Genomic DNA, 7,425 nt, shown 5'->3' with positions numbered 1-7,425 from the left:
TCGTTCCTTTACGTTGACATTTAAACCAGTGATTCTAAGGCAGAGTTGGGGCGGAGGGAGGAGAATTTTGAGCAAGCGGAGCCAGTTTTCCTCTCATTTCTAATTACAGGCAACAACAGAATTCTGTGGTTGGTTGGTTGGAGGAGTACACCAAAAATAAAGTACCAGAGCGAGCACGGCTTCAAAAAAATTAGGATCAGTACCGCTAGTAGCGAACGTATAAGAAGGGCTTCCTGTATTCCTACGTATCTTGTTTAAGCCTAAAGATGTGTGCCCTCTTTATCCCCTTTTTTGGAGACGAGGCAATAGACCTAACAAGCCTGAGACCACACATTTCACAAGGAAGAGGTAGCATCCAGCCCCAGGGAGTTTAACTTCAGAACTTGCACGTTTAACAATCAGGTCTTGCTGCCTTACTCATAAAGAGACCCAAATAAAAACAACATGACGCCATTTTTTTCCATGTATTTAGATTGGCAAACTTATGAAGTCGCTTAATACCAAATGTGTACCAAGACGTAAGCAAATGATGTAAGAATGTCATTAGTGTAACCTTTTAGGAGGAGTAATTTGACAATATGAGAGGCTTGAGCAGATTGATTCAGCAATTTCACCACTAAGGAAGTATGCAACAATTATTTTTGCACCAATATCCAAGGATTTATCTACAAAGATTTTTGGCAGCAATTTTTGTGTGTGGCAAGGAAAAAAAAAAAGCATTCTGATTGTCCATCTATAGAGGAACTTAAATTACGGAATATTAATACAATGGGATATTACCCGTTTTTAAAAAAGTAAATTGTATCTAAATATGCTGATACATAAATACCTCCAAAAGGTATTGAGTTTTAAAGCAACTTGCAGAATTAAACATATGTGTACGTATACAGAGAGAGGGCAAGAGAGAGAGATGGTATTTGCGTGCATGTGGGGGTGTGTGCAGAACATTGCTGGACGATACACAAGAAACTGTTAATGATTACCTCGGGTGGGTGAGCCTAGGAAGAAAAGCTGCTGAGGACCTTTACTTTCCACATTTAGCTTCCCTGTACTGTGCTGTTTGAAATTTTTCCAATGAATGTACATTAGTAATTATAACAGTACAAGATTACTATAAAATTAATTACAAATAAAAGCTGAGAATCACTTTTGCACCTAAACCTTTTGAATTTAGGGGTGAAAGTAACAGGAGAGACTGGAAAGGGAGGAATAAAAGAAAAACATTTTTCTCTTTGCTTCCATGAAGCCACCAAGTGCTTTGAATATGCCTGGCATAAAGTAAGCTCTGTATAAACGCTAATGCTGTTGGTTTTTCTCCTACCTCTTTTACTACTTCTCCTCAGTCTTCTTCCCTTCTAGCTGACCTCTAACTTTGGAGTTCCTCATATTTTGGCCAGTGAGGAGAATTCTGTGGCTTTAAGTAACATCTGTGTATCTATAATTCTCAAATTGAAATCCAAGTCCTGACCTTACCCCTGTGCTCCAGACTCATGTCTACCCGCTGATTTGTCATCTCTTTTTGAATGGTTCATACACATCTTAAATTTAACACATCCAAACCCTTGATCTCACTCCCTTCCGCAAACTTCTGTCTTTTCTGTGTCAATCAATGGCATCACCATCCAGTCCAAAACCTAGAGTTCAGCCTTAGTTCCTCCCTCTCCTTTACCTCTCACACCAACAGCAAGTCCTGCTGTTTTTACCCCCAAATATGTCTTGAATCTATGTTCTCTCCTGCTTTACTGCATACTCCCTAGGCCAGAACACTATGATTGCTTCTCAGAACTACTGCAGTAGTCTTCCATGCTTCTGTTCCATTCTTGCTCCTTACAATCTCTTTATACTCGTCCCAGAGAGATATTTAAAAATATATATATCGTGTCTCACCCCTACTATATCAATTATATGCTTTCAATGCAAATAACTGAAACCCCAGCTAAAAGAAACCTAAACTATAAGGACATTTATTGGCTATTTAACAAAAACAATGATGCCAGGATAGGCTTAGCAGTTCAAAGATGTCATTAAAGATTCAGGTTCAGGCCAGGCGTGGTGGCCTACACCTGTAATCCCAGCACTTTGTGAGGCCAAGGCTGGTGGATCACTTGGGGCCAGGAGTTCGAGACTAGCCTGGCCAACATGGCGAAACCTTGTCTCTACTAAAAATACAAAAATTAGCCAGGCATGGTGGTGCATGCCTGTAATCCCAGCTACCCGGGAGGTGGAGTTTGCAGTAAGCTGAGATCGCACCATTGCACTCCAGCCTGGGTGATAGAGCGAGACTGTGTCTCAAAAAAAAGAAAAAAAAAAAAAAAAAAGAAAGATTCAGATTCTTTCAATCCCTATCCCCCATCTCCAGCATCCTAAATCTGTTTACTTTCATTTTCAGGCTTGTTACATCATTGTTGCAGGATGGCTGCTACAGCTCTGGACATCACATCAAAATATGGCAGAAGCTAAAGCAGGAAGAGAGAGGAGGAGGCAAAACAGCTGTATTCACCTGTGATTCTCATATGAAGAATAAAGGTATTTCTCAAAATCTTTTAGTGAAATCCTTGTATCTTACTGGCCAGAACTGGCTTAAATAAATTATGATTTGTTCTCTGGAGCTGGATGCATTGCTACCTAAACAAAATTGGAGTTCTGTTAGCAAGGAGGAAGAGTTTGTGGCAGTAAGGTAGGCAATCACATTTTCTGCCATAACTGATAAAGTTCCTGTGAAACCTAGTGGCAGCCTAATTCCTAAGTGTCATTCCTGTCTTTATTTTTCTTTTTTTTTGAAATGGAGTCTTGCTCTGTCTCCCAGGCTGGAGTGCAGTGGTGCCATCTCAGCTCACTGCAACCTCCGCCTCCTGGGTTCAAGCAATTTTCCTACAGGATTACAGGTGCACGCCACCACACCCAGCTCATTTTTTGTATTTTTAGTAGAGACAGTTTTCACTATGTTGGCCAGGCTGGTCTCAAACTCCTGACCTCAGGTGATCCGTCCGCCTTGGCCTCCCAAAGTGCTGGGATTACTGGTGTGCACCACTGCACCCGGCCCTGAGTGTCATTTCTTAAACCCTCTCCCTAACACCTTCCTTGCCCTCTCCCACCCAAAATTTCTCTTGGACTCCTTTCAGTTCCTCAAACATGGCAGTTCCTTTCCTAACTCATGGCCCTTTCGAGTTGCTATTCCCTTTACCTGAATATCTTTTTTCTTACTTTGAAAGGCTTGCTAGTGGTCATGCTTCTCTTCTTCGATCTTAGATCAAATCTCATACTCTTAGGCCAATCCAGCCAGTGAGTCTAAATGAGGTTCTCATTTCTTCTTCAACCTGTTCTATTTTACCACCTTGTATATTTCCTTTCTACTATTTATCATAGTATTATTTTATGTTCACTTAGCTATGTTTCTTCCCCCAATAGAATGTAAGCTCTATGACAGCACAAACTGTTTCTTATTCACTCTTGTACTTACATGGCTCAGAACAGTATCTGGCTTACAGTAGACACTCAGTAAATGTGGGCTGAATAAATGCATAGAGAATGAATGAATGGAAACAAGGATAAAAGAAAAGATTAAATAAAGGCAGAAGATGGTGAAAAGGGAACACAAAGAAGTATATTTTGGTAGGCGATAAGGAGTGGGTATAATGATATCAGAAGTAGCCTCATCTTGAGCCATTGCTGACTTCAGGATCTGAATCCTGTGCCCTGACATAGTAAACACTTATTTTTAGAAACAGTTCTTGCTATGTTACCTAGGTTGGTCTCAAACTCCTGGGCTTAAGAGATCCTCCTGCCTCGGCCTCTCAAGTGGCTGGGATTACAGGCATGCACCACCAGGTCTAGCTCCAGTAGACACTTTTTAAACAAGTCTTGGAACTTAATCATACTCTTTTACTTTCTTATTTTGGATAATAAATAAAACTAGTTGGAAAATGCTTTGGGTCATAATTTGCCTATTACTCCCGTGGATGTAGAGCTAGCCAGCTGAACTCAAAGGAGCAAATTAGGTTTTTTTCTGAGTAGAAATTACTTTTAAATGGAAAGACTATGTAATCCAAAATGCCCAAGGGCAGCCCTTGCAGAAGGACTTGTGTTGCATCATTATGTAAGCATTGAGCCTACAAATGCCAGTAAATCAAAGCACAAGCCAAAGAGTAACATATGAGTCTGACTCATGAACTCTAATAAAGTTGTGTGAAACAGAACCCATGTGTGGGTCCAGATCCCAAATGACTTCAAGATTGTTAAAAGCTGTGCAATTGCAATTTGATTCCTTCCTTGGAAGATTCCTGAAAAATTCTTGAGAAGTGTGTATATGTAAAGAAATACTCAAATTGCCAGCTGCTGTTTTGGATATTCATGCAGAGATCACTATTATAATACAGCACTACTTTTTTCCCTTTAAGTGGATGTCCCTCTGAATTACTTGTAAAGTATTATTACACACCACAATAATTTTCTCATCTTATCTGCATTTGAGGGGAACAGATCCACTATATTTTCTTTTTCAGTATGTGTAAGACTTATATTGAAGGGAATTTTATACATTAAAGATTTTTTTAAATTGTTATTACGATTTTTTTTAAGAGACAAGATTGTGCTCTGTCGCACAGGCTGGAGTGCAGTGGCAAGATCATAGCACACTGCAGCTTCCAACATCTGGGCTCAAGGGATCCTCCCACCTCAGCCTCCTGAATAGCTAGGACTATGAGTGCATGCTGCTATGCCTACCTAATTTTTTTAAAATGTAGACATGGGTTCTTGCTATGTTGCCCAGGCTGGTCTTGAACTCCTGACCTCAAGCAATCCTCCAGCATCTGCCTCACAAAGCACTGGGATTATAGGTGTCAGCCACCATGCCCAGCCTATTATGAATATTTTTTAACACACAAAAGAATAGAATTACAGAAACCCCATTCATCCATCACTCACAGTCAATAATTATCAAGATTTTACAACATTTGCTTTATCTATTCCTTTTATTTATTGACTGGAATATTTAAAAGCAAAATCTTAGATGTTAAATCATTTTACCACTACATACCTTAATATATGTCTCTAAACAATGTTAATATTTGCCTTACATAAACACAAGGGCATTATCATATATATAAATTAATGGCTTGGTGTTATCAAATGCCCAAACCATAATCAAGTTTCCCTGATAGGCTGGGCGCGGTGGCTTACGCCTGTAATCCCAGCACTTTGGGAGGCCAAGGCAGGTGGATCATCTGAGGTCAGGAGTTCGAGACCAGCCTGACCAACATGGAGAAACCCTGTCTCTACTAAAACTACAAAAAAATTAGCCGGACATGGTGGCAGAGGTTGCGATGAGCCAAGATAGTGCCATTGCACTCCAGCCTGGAGCAACAAGAGCGAAACTCCGTCTCAAAAAAAAAAAAAAAAAAAAATTTTCCCTGATAGTCTCAAATATTACATTTGGTTTGTTTGAATTAATGTCCCAACAAAGTCCACATATTCCATTTGGTTGTGAGGTCTCTTAAGTATCTTTTAATCTAGATCAGTTCCCTCACCTCTTCCTTTTTATTTATTTTTTTAAATGCCATTGACTTATTGCAGATTAACTGGGTTAGGGTCCTATAGAATGTCCCAGATTCTATTTATTTATTTATTTATAGACAGAGTTTCGCTCTTGTTGCCCAGGCTGCAGTGCAATGGCACGATCTCGGCTCACTGCAACTTCCGCCTCCCGGGTTCAAGCGATTCTCCTGCCTCAGCCTCCCGAGTAGCTGGAATTACAGGCTTGCACCACCATGCCCGGCTAATTTTTTTTTGCATTTTTAGTAGAGACAGGGTTTCTCCATGCTGGTCAGGCTGATCTCGAACTCCTGACCTCAGGTGAGTCGCCCGCCTCGGCCTCCAAAAGTGCTGGAATTACAGGCGTGAGCCACCGCGCCCAGCTCTATTTATTTATTTATTTATTTATTTGTTTGTTTACTTATTTATTTATTGAGACAAGGTCTCACTCTGTGGGCCAGGCTAGAGTGCATGGCACAATCATGGCTCACTGCAGCCTCAACCACCCAGGCTCAGGTGATCCTCCCACCTCAGCCTTTCAGGTAGCTGGGACTGCATGTACGTGCTGGAATGTCGCGCATTCTGTTATAGATATGTCTGCCTGCTTCCTTGTGTTGTCATTAACATGTTTTTCTATCCTCCATGTTTCCTTTAAGTGAAGTTAACTCTAGAACAATGCTGCCCATTAGAACTTTCTGTGATGTTGGAAATATTCTGCCAGCATTATCTAATACCAGTAGCCGCTGGCAACATGTGGCTATGTGTGCTTTAAGTGTGACTAATGCAAGTGAGGAACTGGATTTTAAATGTATTTAGTTGGACAGGTGCGGTGGCTTACACTTGTAATCCTAGCACTTTGGGAGGCTGAGGCGGGCAGATCACCTGAGGGCAGAAGTTCGAGACCAGCCTGGCCAACATGGCGAAACCCCATCTCTACTAAAAACATAAAAAATTAGCTGGATGTGGCGGCGAGTGCCTGTAAACCCAGCTACTCAGGAGACTGAGGCAGGAGAATTGTTTGAACCCAGGAGGCAGAGGTTGCAGTGAGCCAAGATTGTGCCCCTGCACCCCAGCCTAGGTGACAAGAGCAAGACTCCATCTCCAAATAAATAAATAAATGCATTTAGTTTTAGTTCAGTTAAATAACTATAAATGGCTACCGTATTTTTATTATCAGACAGTGCAACTCTCAGTGTAGTTGATTAGATTCAACTACAACTTTCTTGATAAATGTGCTTCACAGGTACTTCCTATAAATCACATAGGGAAGCATACCTATAATGATGTAGAATGGGGCTGGAATTGATCAGTGAGTTCATATGGTGACAGCCAGATTCTGCTAATGTAAAGTTTGCCCAAAGGATATAATGTAAAGTCTGCCTAAAGGATATTAACATTAATATATATAAATTATATATGTGTATATATATGTATGTATGTATATATGTATGTGTGTATGAACTATATACACACTTCATCTTTTTTATTTATTTACTTTTTTTTTTGAGATAGAGTCTCACTCTGTTGCCTAGGGTGGAGTGCAGTGGCGTGATCTCGGCTCACTGCAACCTCTATCTCCTGGGTTCAAGAGATTCTCCTGCCTCAGCCTCCCAAGTAGGTGGAACAGGCCTGTGCCACCACACCCTGCTAATTTTTGCATTTTTAGTAGAGGAAGGGTTTCATGTGTTGTCCAGGTTGGTCTCGATCTCCTGACCTCGTGATCCACCCACCTCGGCCTCCCAAAGTGCTGGGATTACAGGCGTGAGCCTCTGCGCCCTGCTATACTTCATCCTTAGGCAGTTTGTTAGAACCAAAGAACGAACTCAATGTAGTTCATTGAGCTTTCTTATACATACAAAAGTGAGAAAGGTAAAACTTTCTTCTCTGTATATCAGA

The 7,425-nt window shown here is 40.8% G+C and overlaps 1 protein-coding gene across 2 annotated transcripts in view; it reads left to right on the top strand.

Moving 5' to 3' along the window:
* Positions 1-2,389: 2,389 nt before the first annotated feature.
* SPATA6L (spermatogenesis associated 6 like) overlaps positions 2,390-7,425 on the top strand; it is an 82,593-nt gene continuing 77,557 nt past the window's right edge. For both annotated transcript variants that reach the window (XM_031654208.1, XM_031654207.1), the window contains exon 1: positions 2,390-2,526. The gene's annotated coding sequence lies outside the window, so the exon portion shown is untranslated. The remainder of the gene's footprint in view (positions 2,527-7,425) is intronic.

Source organism: Papio anubis, chromosome 13 (assembly GCF_008728515.1).
Source record: "Papio anubis isolate 15944 chromosome 13, Panubis1.0, whole genome shotgun sequence".
In the NCBI taxonomy this organism is placed as follows: domain Eukaryota; kingdom Metazoa; phylum Chordata; class Mammalia; order Primates; family Cercopithecidae; genus Papio; species Papio anubis.
Note: the sequence above shows the minus strand (reverse complement) of the source record. Positions and strands in the feature narration are given on the sequence as shown.